The sequence below is a fragment of the Equus przewalskii genome, chromosome X, assembly GCF_037783145.1.
Source record: "Equus przewalskii isolate Varuska chromosome X, EquPr2, whole genome shotgun sequence".
NCBI lineage: Eukaryota > Metazoa > Chordata > Mammalia > Perissodactyla > Equidae > Equus > Equus przewalskii.
The window spans coordinates 31,598,246-31,614,278 of record NC_091863.1 but is presented as its reverse complement, the minus strand read 5'-3'; positions in this window follow the sequence as shown (position 1 = coordinate 31,614,278).

Below are 16,033 nucleotides of genomic sequence, written 5' to 3'. Positions count from 1 at the left end.
TACTCAGATTAGCGGGGCGGTGCACTAGAGGGACCTAGGGAAGGAAAAGATGCAGAAGGTATGTTGGGCTGTGCCGGAGGAGGGCCTTGCTCCGGCCAAGTTAGACTCCCTCGTGTAGGCTGTAGGGAGCAGTGGAGAGTCTCTCAGCAGGGGAGTGACGTGATCCAACCTGTGTTTTAGGAAAGTAATTTGGGAAGCAGTATGCAGAAATAGAGGGTGCAGAAGGAAAATACTAGAAACATGAAAAGAATTAGGAGGTAACTGCGATAACCTAAAGGGGAGTTAATGAGAGCTGGACCTCGGAAAGTGGCAGTGGAGCTGGAGGAGGGCTCAGAGCAGTGCATCTCAACTCTGGCTGCACTACAGTTCGCTGGGGAGCATTTAGACTTATGGATGCCTGGGCTCCATCCCCCAGAGACTCTGACTGATTCAGTCTGCGGTGGGGCCCCAGCAATCAGTATTTTTTAAAAGCTCCCCAGATGCTCTAGCTGGGACGGAAACCCCTGGGACAGAGAAAAGAAATTGTTCAGAAGCCAGCCCTCAGGACTGAGTGGATCTGAGTAATGAAGAAAAAGGAGGAATTGAATATGATTTACCTGTAGTCTGAGTAAACTTGGAGGACAGCCTTCAAAATGCATAATCCCCATATATGTTACATTCAAACAAGGGACTAGCTTACAGTTCTTAGAAAGTATATATATGAAGAACTTTTTTAGTCACAAAGGGAAATTTTTATTATAATATTAATAAAAAATAAAACCATAGAAAAATGTATTTGCAACATGACCTCAAATATGTAAGAACATAGAGAAAAGAAATTGGAAGAAAATGTCTCTGAAATTTTCACTCTAGTAGCTCTGGGTGGTGGGGTTATAGGGGATTTTATTTCCTCTTTTTTATATTTACTCTATTTCCCAAAATTTCTAAATGATCATATATAGCACTTACAATAGAAAAGAAGAATATTTGATAAAGGGAGCCCTCCACCCAAAAGATTAAACTATTAAATTTGGGGGACTTAATTGGGGAAAACCTTGAATTGTTTTGAGAACTTGCTTAGATGAAATTTGAGCACATGTCCACTCATCTAAATTTCTGTATTTCTTAATATATCTGTGTTTTCAGGGTCCCTACCTGAGCACCCAAAATGACTTTTACCCTGGGATTCAGAAATGCCTGCAGGAGTGAGACCAGACCTGCTAAACATGTGTTTGCAAAAGCCACTCAGGAAAGCACTCAACCAAAGAGAGGAGAGAACTGAGGTCTGCAAATTTGGCTTAAGGAGGCTTGATAAGCATCAGAGGGTTAGGGTTGTTGCGAGGACAGCTCGATAGAGACATGAGGTGAATGATACAGGCCCTCGCCTTTCTTCCATATGAATTTACCCCTGAGCCTTGGGGGAAAGCAGATGCTAAAAAAATGGTGTTGGAAAAACTTGGACAGCCGCGTGCAAAAGATTGAAAGTAGACATTATCTTATACCATACACAAAAATTAACTCAAAATAGATTAAAGACTTGAATATAAGACCTAAAACCATGAAACTTCTAGAAGAAAACATAGGCAGTACGCTCTTCGACATCAGTCCTAGCAGCATATTTTCAAGTACCATGTCTGACCAGGCAAGGGAAACAATAGAAAAAATAAACAAGTGGGACTACATCAAACAAAAAAGCTTCTGCACAGCAAAGGAAACCATCGACTAAATGAAAAGACAACCTAACAATTGGGAGAAGATATTTGCAAACCATATATCTGATAAGGGGTTAATATCTAAAATATATAAAGAACTCATACATATCAACCACAAAAAAACTAACAACCCAATTAAAAAATGGGCAAAAGATCCGAACAGATATTTCTTCAAAGAAGATATACAGATGGCCAACAGGCACATGAAAGTGTGTTCAACATCATTAACTATCAGGGAAATGCAAATCAAAACTACAATGAGATATCACCACACTCCTGTCAGAATGGCTATAATTAACAAGACAGGAAATAACAAGTGTCAGAGAGGATGTGGAGAAAAGGGAACTCTCATACACTGCTGGTGGGAGTGCAAACTGGTGCAGCCACTATGGAAAACAGTATGGAGCTTCCTTAGAAAAACAAGAATAGAACCACCGTATGATCCAGCTATTCCACCAAAGAACATGAAAACATAAATGTGTAAAGATACATGCAGCCCTATGTTCATTGCGGCATTATTCACAATAGCCAAGACTTGGAAGCAACCTAAGCACCCAGCAAGGGACGAATGGATAAAGAAGATGAGGTGTATATACACAACGGAATACTACACAGCCATAAGAAATGATGAAATCTGGCCATTTGTGACACCATGGATGGACCTTGAGAGTATTATGCTAAGCGAAATAAGTCAGAGGGAGAAAGTCAAATACCGTATGATCTCACTCATAAATAGAAGATAAAAACAAAAACAAACAATCACATAGAGACAGAGATTGGATTGGTGGTTACCAGAGGGGAAGGGGCGAGGGAGGAGGGTGAAAGAGGTGATTAGAGACATGTGTGTGGTGATGGATTGTAATTAGTCTTTAGGTGGTGAACTTGATGAAATCTACACAGAAATTGAAATATAATGATGTACACCTGAAATTTATACAATGTTATAAACCAATGTTGCCACAATAAATAAATAAAATAAATCTAGATTAGAAAATTTCCATAAAGATATTGGGAGCACAAAGTTTTGTAACCAATATAGCTTCCATAACAAAAAATTAGCAGGGACAAAGAACACTGTTCTCATTTCAACAGAGTGACAGTTGAATGTCTCAGAAGATGAAGTGGAAACATAGAAGACAGACAACTTTCCCAAACAGCACAAGCTAAAAGAAGGAAAAGGCCAGTGCCACTTAGTAGCAGCCTTACATTTGTGAGACTATAGTGGCAGCACTAAGTGACAGCTAGCAAGTGCCACCTCCCTTCACACTGGGGACTTCCTAAACATGTTGGGAGGAATTTGCAAGAGGTTGAAGTTCTTCAATTTTGTTTTTTTTTTTTGACCTGGCAATTACTCCTCTATGAACTTGCCCTACAAAAATAAATAGATGTACAAAATATATCTATAAGGTTACTAATTGCAAAATTCATTATTGGAATAGTGAAAAATGGAAGCAATATAAATATTCATCAATAGTGTGTTGCCATTTTAGTCATTCATTCTACAAAATTGTTGAGCACCCACTATTTGCCAGGCACTTTTCTAAGCAGTGGGGCTACAGCTGTGACCAAACCAAACCAGGTCCCTGTCCTCAGGGAGTTTGCACTTTACTGGGGAAGACAAATAATAAAATAAATTTTAGCATAACCATGGTATAGAATTCTATGATATAGTTTTTAAATATCGGATACATTTAACTGTATTAAAACAAAAGGTCCATCAAGATATAACGCATAATATATAACTTTTTACTTATAAAAACAAGTTACAGAAGAGCATTATAATATTCTCCTTCTGTGACTATAATAAGGAAATGTATTACAGCCTTCATAGGAAAAAATCAGGATAAATATATATGACAGACTTTGAATCATATGAGGTGGAATTTCACCTCTGAAAATGCTCATTTGATTTTTTTACAAGTAGTATTACATTTATAATAAAACACAAATTATTAAAAAGAAATGGTGTGTATAGAGGCTAAACCCTAGAAACACTTTTTGAGAAATTGTTATTGGGATCTTATACTTATCCTGTGGTGATTGGACATAGGGAAATGCAGGTAAAACTTTTGTGTCTTTGCGGATACAAAAAAAATTATAATTATGATGTAAGAATAATCCCTTCAGATCTCAACCAAATGGGAATAGAATGTGAAGACAAGAATTTTTGAGGTCAACTGTATGATTAACGCTCCGTGTTAACAGAACTCCAGTGTTCTCCCCTTCACGATGATATGATCTACTCTTGGAGGCACAGAGCAGAGCTAATTAGAGCTGCTCTGGTTTACGTATCATTTGTTTATTGCTGAGCTCAAGGAGGATACACCCCTTCATAAATACCCTTCTTAGAAATTAATTATCATTGTCCATTGGGTTCAAAAACTATCTTATTGATGGCTTTGCTTTCCACATTTGTTGTATTTCAAAAGAAACAATCTAAATATCCAGCAACGGGATTAGTTAAATAAATGATGTTATTGTGCAGTATTTTTCACTTGGCTCTCAGCTATACTTTCAATGCTTTTCTCTGTATCACAGAGTTAGAAACCAGCAAACTACATTTTTCAGATTCCTCTTCCAGCTGCCTTCCTGTTCCGTTTGCCAATGGAAGGCACTGGTGGGGAGTCTATAAGGTGGAAAAAAAGAGAAGCCTTTTTGTCTGTGTCTAGCAGTCCTTCCAACAGCAGCAGCAATGACTACAGGCAACTATTTGTTCCCAAAATATCTGTGGCAGTTTTAACAGCATTAGTAAAGTTATAGACTCCTGGGTTTCTATTCAGTGGTAGCAGCACCTCCAAAAGAGGCAGCAGTAGTCCCTCTCACAGATCAGCATCAAGTGCAGGGTCGCGGGCTCCAGCCCAGGAGTGCTAGCAGCTTTCTGGTCGCTAGGTAAGACACGCTGTGATCAGTTGTTTGCAAAACTGGCCAAAATTCTTTCTCTCCCTGTTTCCATGCTCTTTTGCAATGTGACTTTGCAGCTTTTCCCATAAAAAGCGGAATCTATTTCTCTACTCTTTGAATCTGGGCTGGCCCTGTTCCTTACTTTGAAGAATAGAATACAGAGAAAATGGCATTGTGATAGCTCCAAGCCCGGGCCTCAAGAGGACTCACAGGCCTCTACTCACTCTCTTGGAGCCCCAGGACTGCCATGAAATAAGCCCACACTAGCCTGCTAGAGAATGAGAAACCATGTGTGTCAGAGTCTAAGCAGTCCTCTTGTCCCAGGTGAGGTCCCAAATATGTAAGGGAGCCCAGCCAAGATTAGCAAAGCCAACCCACAACCAACCACGGATGCATGAGGGAGCTCAATTGAAACCAGAGAACTGCTTCAATGAGCCCAGCCTAAATTGTTGACCACAGAATCTTTTCTTAAATAAACTCTGGTTTTACACGAGTAAGTTTGCAGTGGTTTGTTACATAGCAATAGCTAACTAATACACACCTTTCTCCTTTTTAAAACCACTTTTTATAACTTTATAGTTATTAAGTCCATTTCTACACTAAATGCATAGAGTGGTTTCTGTTTTCCTGACTGGATACTGACTGTTACAAATGGTATGTCCATAGAATGGAATTCTAGACAGCCATCAAATTAATGTTGAAGGAGAACACTTTGACACAGGGAAATGCCCACAGTATGTTTTTGTTTTTTTTTTTAAAAGATTTTTTATTTTTCCTTTTTCTCCCCAAAGCCCCCCAGGACATGGTTGTGTATTTTTAGTTGTGGATCTAGTTGTGGCATGTGGGATGCCGCCTCAGCGTGGCCTGATGAGCAATGCCATGTCTGTGCCCAGGACTCGAACCAGTGAAATCCTGGGCCGCCGAAGCAGAGCGGGCGAACTTAACCACTCGGCCACGGGGCCAGCCCCCCACAGTATGTTAAGTGAAAAAATGAAATTATAAAAAGTACATATAGTATGATGCCAATTTGAAGATACACACATACATACACACACACAAATAGTGATAATTACCTCATGATCCAGTATCTTATCATTTTGTGATTTGTTCTTTTATTCTTCACATTTTCTGCATTTACTAAATGTTCTGTAAAAGCGGGTATTTCTTTTGTAAGTAGAAAAAATTTATTTTAATTTTTCATTTTTCAGGACATCTAGATTAGTATTTGGTTTGGGGGAGCCATGATACCTTCTGTAACTCCCTCTTTAGCAATATATTCAAAATAACATTTTTTTAAAAAAAAATAACTGAAAAGAGAACAGTGTCTTACCTCTGCTCACAGCATTCCAAGCTCCATCACAGTCACCCTTGTGGCCCTGTAATCCATAATCACACAGGAGTATCTGAAGTGGGACATAAACCATTTTTTTTTCTTTCTGCCCTCTTTCTAAATGCTCCAAGTCACCTTACCACACAGAGCTTCTGAAACACCCTCCTGACACGGACCCCCTACATGTGCCCAGCTCTCGATAATTCATTCAGCAGGTATATGAATCTTTGATTATTGATAATCTTTTATTCAAAAGATGTTATGCTATTATACTGACTCCAATACCTGTGATAAATACTGTATTCCTGAGACATAAAAGACATAATTGATGGAGTCTTAGCTCAGAAGAATTCAGCCAAAAAGATGATAGTTCCAGGTATTCAGGTTCTGTGCAGTTTTGTTTTGTTTTGTTTTGTTTAGCATTTTTAGCCATTTGTATCATAATGTTTATTGACCCTATTTTTGAAATCCAAATATTAATCAGCATTCACTGACTTCAGTAGGAATAGTCTCTACATAATGGTGACTAATCTACTTTAGTTAGATTCATTTATTAGAGACTTACCTTTGCTTGCACTTGAATAAACCAATACATAAAAATGAGTATGTTGAAAGTCCTATCTAGTTACAGTGAAATTTACTTTAGATATTCAAGCACGAGGATGTTATCTAACCCAGGCCAGAGCCCCATCTTATTTAAATGCATAAGTGGCTAAATTTAAGGTGAAGACTGGGCTAGCATGGCTAACGTAGGGCAGAACATTAAGATGATCATCAATGAGTTAATCTCTGAATTCAGAGGACATACACAACCCTGGCCCTAAATTTCCTTTTGTTAGCGTTATCCCCCTCAGTGAGCTGATGGCTTCCAATAATTGGATTATGTCATGATCATAATTAGAAACATTTATTGATTCACTTGTTGGCTTAGAATTTGAGCCCATCATTCTGATGTAGAAGCCTGCACTCTTGACAACAGGTTTTGGAGTCAGACTGCCTGGGTTCCCTCCTGGCCTCGGCCACTTACCAGTCTTCACATCTGCAAACGGGGGATATTAACAGTACCTACCTTATTGTCTTCGCATGAGGCAATATATGTGAAGTGTTTGAAACAGTTCTGGCATAGTGGGTGCTCAATAAATGTTAGTTGTCATTGTAATAACACTGTGTCACCTCCTCATTACAAAAGTTTAGATCTAAAACGGACCTCAAAGATGATTAAGTTCACTGTTTTTCAACTGCAAGTCACAACCTGTTAATGCATTATGAAATAAATTTAAGGGCTTACTTCCAGTATTTAATAACACAAATAAGAAGATAATCAAATAGAAATTATCAAAGTGCATTGCATGTAATAAGTAAGTGTTGTTTCATGAAACATTTGTTTTAGAGGATGCAGACATGATTGAGCCCTGCCCCCGTCACCTCATGTGATGGTCTCTTTTGCTGGTTCTGCCCATCCCCCAACTTCTTTGTGCTTCTCTCCCAAAGAATCTTCCCTGTAGTTCTTCAGAAAATTACCCTTCAGCTGCTGGAGACATATTAGCCCAACGTATTTGAGTTATTTATCTGTTGCTCAATAACAAATTTTTCAAAAACCTAGTGACTTAAAATGACAAACATTTATTATCTTACACAATTTCTGAGTGTCAGGAATCCAGGAACAACTTAGCTGGGTGGTTCTGGCTCAGGGTGTCTCATGAGATTCCAGTAAAGCTGTTAGCTGTGGCTGCAACGTTATCTCAAGGCTTGGCCTGTGCTGGAGGATCTGACTTCAAACTCACTCATGCGGCTGTTGGCAGGCCTCAGTTCCCTGCTGGCTGTCAGCTGGAGGCCTCCCTCAGTTCCTTCTTATGAGAGACCATGTCACAGGCCTCTTCATATTACTGCTCATAAAATGAGACCTTGCTTCCCCCAGAGGCAAGGATCCAAGAAAGAGCGAATACAAGATGGAAGCCACAGTCTTTTATATCTTAATCTCAGAAGTGACACACCATCACTTCTACCATATTTCATTGGTTACACAGACCAACCATGGAACTCTGTAGGAGGGAACTACACAAAGGAGTGAATACCATGAGGCAGGGATCACTGGGAACCAACTTTGGGGACTGGCTACCACAGGTACCTTGAGTTGAAATGGCTGGGAGGTTGTGTCCTGCTGGGGTGGCCTGTAACCAGTGATTAACTAGGGATGAAATACGAAACACCAGCTCTCTTGTCTCAAGGCAAGTCAAACTCTGTGGTGTATTTTTTGCTCTAGAGCTCCCCATGGGATCAGGCTGAGGCTTCACTTGAAATCTTACCCCTGGTTGATTTCTACCCCTTTCCTGCTCTTCCTCCTCTACTCCCATACCAGTTTTTCCTGGGAGTACATCCTTGATAAATCACTTGCACTCAAATCCTTATCTCAAGATCTGCTTCTGGGAAACCCAACCTAGGACAAGGTGGTGTGTGTGTGTGTGTGTGTGTACTCGGTCAAAATAAAACATTTTTTACTCTAAGTCATGGTCAAAAACGTTGAACTAAGAAAAAAACACAACTCTGATCTACATCAGTTCTTTCATTTTACAACTGAGTAAACTACAGCCCAGACAGGTAAAATGATTAACCCAAGATTACCCAACCCTTTGTGGCTAGATGAACTCTTGGTTCTAGTTTGACTTCCTACACTTAGCCTCTGGTTGTAAAATCGCTTCCATTGGATTCATCTCCAACTCTGCCATTTGACAGTTGTGTGACTTTAATGCAGTCCTTCTGGGCCTTAATCCCTTGATCTTTAACGTGGGGGTAATAACTACTCTCAGTAGAAAGAAAAGATTACACAGAAATGAAATCAAATTCAAGCTTCGCTATTCACTGCCCCCTGCCCAATTTTTTATTGTGATAAAATACATATAACATAAAATTTACCACCTTAACCATTTTTAAGTATACAGTTCAGTGGTATTAGGTACATTCATATTGTTATGCAATCATCACCACCATCCATCTCCAGAACTCTTTTCATCTTGCAAAACTAAAACGTTACACCCATTAAACAATAACCCCCATTCCCCTCTCCCGATAGCCCCTGGCAACCACCATTCTACTTCCTGTCTTTATTATTTACCATTCACTGGCTTTTTGACCTTAAGCAAATAATACATTTTCATTCCCCTCATCCTGAGTGAAAAAAGACAAATACTTTCTAGTGTATAGTTTATCAAAACACCTGGTATAGGGACTGGTCCCGTGGCTGAGTGGTTAAGTTCGCGCACTTCGCTGCAAGTGGCTCAGTGTTTCGTTGGTTCGAATCCTGGGTGCGGACATGGCACTGCTCATCAAACCACGCTGAGGCAGCGTCCCACATGCCACAACTAGAAGGACCCACAACGAAGAATATACAACTATGTACCAGGGGGCTTTGGGGAGAAAAAGGAAAAAAATAAAATCTCAAAAAAAAAAAACACCTGGTATATACAACCAACGGCAGCTGGAATTACTATCAGGTACATAGAACTGCTTTGTAAACTATAAAGCACCATAAAAATGTGAGTTATTGTGCTTACTGTTACAACACTACACCTAAATAGCACCCCAAATTCTGCTTATTCATACAGGGTTATGTATCAAAGCATTATCAATTTTGACCAACCTCATGTCATTATTTAAAAGCAAAGCATGTTAATAGCATCACCAAGCTTGGTTTCCTGCTTTTCTTTGGAAAAAAGCAAATCAATTTTTCTTTCGGGAAAATTATCTCAAAACTCTTTTACTAAATGAGTGCTTTTATATTTTAGGTAATTTTTAATTATGTGGAAAAGCATAAAAAGATAAATCATGAATGTGTGAGGATTTTTAGTTCTTTGTATCTCACAAAATGGTAATATTTCTGACAGTAAAGTAGAATTTAAAATATTTAGCCTCAAGGAACCATTCTTTGAGTCAAGAAGTGGAATGATTTTATAGTATGTATTAATATGAGCCTATCTCTCCATTTGGAGCTAGCACCACTCTGTCCTGATGGATCAAATCTTTCAAATTTTTAAGAAGAGATAGTTAAAAGGAAATGTACCATGTAAACAGAAATTTTAACAGAAACCAGAAGAAAAGATGTTTACAAATGTAATAACTTCTGGCCTATGTTTAGAAAAGAACCTATTTGTACTTGGGTTAGGCTGTCTGCAAAACAGAAGAATATACTTGCCTACACAGGGCAAAAATAAAGCCTGATTCTGGCTGAGGGACTGAAAATCTAGTTTGTTTTGTTTTGTTTTTGTCTTTTTTTTTTAGCTAAAAAACAACTGAATTCATTGAAAACTATGGCCCTCTCTGTAAAGAAACAAGCACCCATATACATTTCTGGTGGAAAATAGTATATCTCTCATGAAAGGCAACTTGGCAATATTCATCGAAATTACACATGCAGTTTGGAACCGGGAATTCCACTTCTGGACATGTACACATGTGTACATACATGTCACTTATTCTGTCAAGTGTTTCTTTCAAAGCCGAATAGATTACATGGATAATATAGAGTCTCTAAGCACTTAGGGGGACTTGGAAACCTTTTACAGGCATCAAAATGAACACTTATCTACCACACATGTGCACACACACATATATAAAAAAATGTACGTGCAAGGCTGTTCATTGTAGCTTTATTATTTTGGTAATAGTTAAAAGTTTGGAAGCCAACCAATGTCCATCGATTTAGGATTGGTTTAAGACATTATGACACATCCACACAATAAAATGCTATGCAAATATGAAAAGATGGAGGATGTTTTTTATGTGCTGATGTGCTACAAATTCTAAAATATATTATTAAGTAAAAATGGCAAGATGCAATACAGTGCATATGCTAACTTTTGCGTACCAAAGGAAGAAATACAAATATTTATGTTCAAACCCTGGTAGGACAAACAAACAAAATACCCACTTTCTCAAAGCTGGAGGTAAAATAATAAGATGCACGTGTTCAATCCTCCTCTTTATATAAGGAAATGTACTAATAATTGAAAAACAGTGTTTCCCAACATTTGGACTTGTCTTGCGATTGTCAGACATCGGTCTCCCAAACCCAGAGGCAAATGTGAAACTGAGTGTCCCCCTTGAAGCCAATTATGTTAGATAGATGGTGTGCTAAGGATTGAAAAAAATCATTACTTTCGCTCCATCCTCTTCGCAAGTCCTTGGGCATGTGAATGTATATGGAATTTACTGGTTTTTCTCCTCCTTTGAGGACTCAGCCAAAACTGAGGCAGGAAGAGTTTCATTTTAATATCCTCTTATACAGTTTTACTCTTCACTAGCAGAATACAGAATTGAGCACGTCAGTAGCAAGTCATAAAATTGTCCTGCACATCTTACCACATAGGTGATCAGTTATCTCATTTAGTAAACCACAATTGAACAATTATTCTCGTCCCTCTAGTCCCTGCCACACCTAACACAGAGTCCCATTTAACAGATGCTCAATACATGTTTGCTGAATTGAACCACTTGCTTTATTTTATATTGATAAATTCAGCCAGATGCAGATAAAATGTTAAAATGATTTACATTTTAGTTGTGAAATTAAAATTTAGAACTACTACCTTCTTTTTGAAATAAGAAATGCTTATCTCAAAAAAAACCTTAGTATATCATTTTGAAAAATATGCTCTTATGTTTTGATTTCCAATCCCTAGATAATTGAGGCAAAACAATTTTCAACGCTCCTGGAATTTAAACGAGTGGTAGAGACATGTGTTAAATGTCTTGATTTGTTTTTTCAGGATATGTTCAGTCATCTTGGGTGTTTTTTTCTTTATTTCTTTCTCCTGATGCAAGTTGGTGGTCAAGATATAATTTTACAAGCTTTCTAAAGTAACTAAATTATTGCCAGCTATGGACAACTGCAATTGCCTTTTCAATTTCAAACCTTACAGCTCTACCAACACACACCTTTGGTGTGTTCTGTGAATAAAATCAAATAGTTGGTGATAACTATACTATTGAAAACATAAAATCTAGGTTCCAGACTAGGAGAAAGGTTGCAGACTAGAAGAAAATATTTGCAAATTATATATCTGATAAAAGTTTTATATCCAGAATACATAAAGAACTCTTACAACTCAATAACAAGACAAATAACTCAATTAAAAATGAGGAAAAGATTTGAATAGATATTTCACCAAAGAAGACATACAATTGGTTAACAAGTACATGAAAAGATGTTCAATATCATTAATTATTAGGGAAATGCAAATAAGAAACAAAACTTTACACCTACAACAAGTGTAGCTACAATCAGACAGAAAGACATTAAAAAGTGTTAGGGAAGATAGGGAGAAATGGGAACCTAATACACCAGTGGGGGGTATGTAAAATGGTCCAGCAACTTTGGAAAAAGTTTGGGAGTTACCATAAAAAGGTAAACATGCAAATTTACTATGTGACCCAGCAATTCTACTTCTGGGTATCTACCCAAGAAAAATGAAAACAATATTCACACAAAGACTTATATGGGAATGTTCCTAGCAGCATTATTTATAATAGTCAAAAACCAGAAATGATCCCAATGCCTATCAACTGGGGAGTAAATAAACACATTGTGGCATATCTATTCAATAGAATTTTATTCAGCAATAACAAAAGTACTGATAAATGCTACAACATTGATGAACCTCAAAAATACTTTGTTAAGGGAAAGAAGCCAGACACAGAAGACTACACATTGTATGAGAATTGGAAAATCTATAGGGACAGAAATTAGATAGTGGTTACCTGGGACTGGGAGCAAGAATGGAGATTGACTAAAAGCGGATATGAGTGGTCTTACTGAGGTGGTGAAAATGTCCCAAAACTGGATTTTGGAGATGGTTACAAACTATAAATTTACTAAAAATCATTTATTGTACACTTAAAGCAAGTGAATGTAATGATATAAAATTACACCTCAATAAAGCTGTTAAAAATGTTTTAAAAATTCAGGTTACAGATATTCTTTTTGACATGTTATCCTGAAATTTTTTGTAACTTAATTATCAAACTTAGAGTTGAGGATGTGTTTGCACATCTCTTTTAAAATTAAGGAATATATGTTTATTGAAGAAAATTCAGAAAATATAAACAAGAGAAATCTTTCTATAATTCTGTTCCCTGAGCTAAATAGTCAATATTTTGGTATATGCCTTTTGTAGAGGGCATCCATCATAGTCCTCATATTCACGACTGCCCATTAGCTTTTGGATAGTCTTTCTATTGCGGGGAAATGTGATGGTTTTAAGATCTGTCCCCAAATTCTTAATTCCTCCCATCAAAAGTTGGAGTCTAATCCCATCTTCCTTGAATCTGGTTGTGCATTTGTAGTTATCTCAATGACTAGAGGGTGACAGAAATGATGCTGTGTGACTTCTGACTCTAGGTTATAAAAGGCTACACCACTTCTATGTAGTTTTCTCTTTTGGGATGCTAACCCTTGAAACCTAATCATCATGTTGTAAAGAAGCCCAGGCCCCTTTGGTGTCAAATGCTGGCTTCCCAAATATCACCAAAAAAACACATTGATTAGATGGAGCTGAATATATTGCTTAAAGCACTACTTCGCTGAGTCTGAGAAAGTCTCAGAGAGGGAGGACGATATATCTGGTCATATATTGAGAATTGGGAAGTTGGTTTAAAGCGGGGCTTTCAATCTAGAAGCTTGATTAGGTTTGCATAAGGATCTTAGGATTGGTGGCCACAACCAGGCGAGCATTTTGAGGCTAGAGGCTCAAAGAATCTTGGTATGTAAACTCGTCTATTGAAGAGAGATAGGTCTTTCAGGAAGTTCCTATAAAGAAAATTTTATTTGCAACTTTTATCTTCCTGGGCAACAGTCTACTGGAATACTAAAGTGTTGTCAACAAATACAATGGAATAGTACAGTCAGGTTAATGTAGAAAGTAAGGTGAGTAGCGGTAAATACTTTGGTTCTTTAGGAGAGGACACATATAAGGGTCTGGCCAGTGGTCCCAGGTAAGGTCACAGCCTGAAAGCTTGCAAGATGCATGAAACTGCCAGGTCCCAATTGGTGGGATCAGTGGGAAATTATAGGTTAGGTCAGTGATTTTCAACCAGGGGTGATTTTGCCCAGCAGAGGATATTTGACAATGTCTGTAGACATTTTTGTTGTTGCAAATGGGAGGTTGCTACTGGCACCTAGAGAGTAGAGATCAGGGATGCTGCTAAACATCCCGCAATGCACGAACAGCCCCCTCTTCTCCAACAACGAATTATCCAGCCCCAAATATCAATAGTCCCAAGGTTGAGAAACCCTGGGTGATATGTATATAAAGTATGTCCAGAAAATAGAGGCTGACCAGCCCTGCCATGTTGCATATAGAGCAGAGGTCAGCAAACATTTTCTTTAAAGAGCCAGATAGTACATGTTTTAGGCTTTGTGGATCATATGGGCTCTATTTCAACCACAGACAATACTCATAAATGAGAGTGTCTGTGTTCCAATAAAACTTTATTTACACAAACAGGTCATGGGCTGAATTTGGCCCACAGGCAGCAGTTTGCCAACCCCTGATATAGAGATTAGCCTGAATATTATTGCTACAGTGGTTTTTTCATTTATTGTATGAGGCAGATCAACAACTATTTCCCTGTTTATTAATGCTTTTTATTTTGCAATAAACCTTTTCAGTTACAGTGAGCTAGAAAAAATGAAGTGCATGATTATTAATGACAAATGAACTGAACTTCTGTTTCTTAAGAAAGTTGATCATGGACATGTAATTTCCACAAAATATTTGGAGACATTTACCATCCCCCCTGGGAGCCAAAATAACATAATTGACTATAAAATCCAGGGACATAAATCTGTGAGAGCTACATAAACATCTATTTTGAAACTTAGTAATTTATTTAAGAAACCTGGACCTGAGGACAACAGTTTACCGTGTGCATCTTCAAAAGGTGTATTTATATATCACTCCATAAAGTGCGACTTTTCACTTAGATCAAATCATCATTTTACTAAGTTAATGTCATTCCTTTTTATTCCAAGTTTCCATGTGTACATATTAAAAATGAAATGATAGATGTTATTGTGTTAGCCCCATTAGCAGCAGAACTGCAAAAAGAACTAAGTGAGTCAGTGTTCTATCAGTGATATTGGAAGCTTCAAATGGAAAATCTGTTAATCTCAATGATGGTTCAATTTTATTTTCACCCACTTCATGAAGTCAAAGTAAAGGTTTTGGAAGTTCATTCTGTCAAAGGGAAGAAAACAGCATTATTAATAATTTAATTGAAAATTCCGCTTCAAACTTCAACGTCAAAGGAATGGTTATTTGTTTTGTGACACAATACAAAAATAATATTTTGTGAAGCACAGTGTCATGGTAAAAACAAGGTTTTTACTAAGTGAAGATGCCTTTGGAGCAAAAGTGCACTTGGAATTGGTTGAAATGCACACAGGATTCAAAACTGAGTCCAAAAAGCTATAATATTTTAACAATCAAAGTTAAAAAAGCAGTTGTCAAAATTCACAAAGAATTTATATACACACACACACACACAAACACATTAACTGGACTAAAAAACTTTTGTAATAAAGTTGATGTTGAATACAAAAAATATTTCAGCATGGTAGTATATGGTTTTTCTCAAGCTGAGGAAAATGCATATAGGAAAGACTGGGAAAAATTTTAAAATTAAAATACATTTTAGGTATATTGCAACTTTAAAATTTATATTTTTGCCTCCTTATTCCCTAGAAGGCCATAGTGGGCAACACCAAAGTAATATTTACATGAAAGTAAAATATTTATTCTGGCAACATTTATATGAACTGAAAATTAAATTTCTCTGTATTTCCATCTTCTGATGACCACTGTCTCTATCTTGCTAATACAGTGGCTTTCCTATGATTTTTGCAAGAAGTCACTCTAATGTCACTCTAAGTCACTTTTATATGTGTAAAATATGTACCACAAAATGATACTCTTCAACACTTGTTCTAGGCTTTTTGCTGACCTTTAGAGAAAGTACTTGGAGTCTTAAGAAATCCAATGAGAGACAGAACAGGTCACTAATGAAGAGATAAAATGATGGTCCCTCTCTGCTGCTCAGAGCTATTGTTGAGATGAAT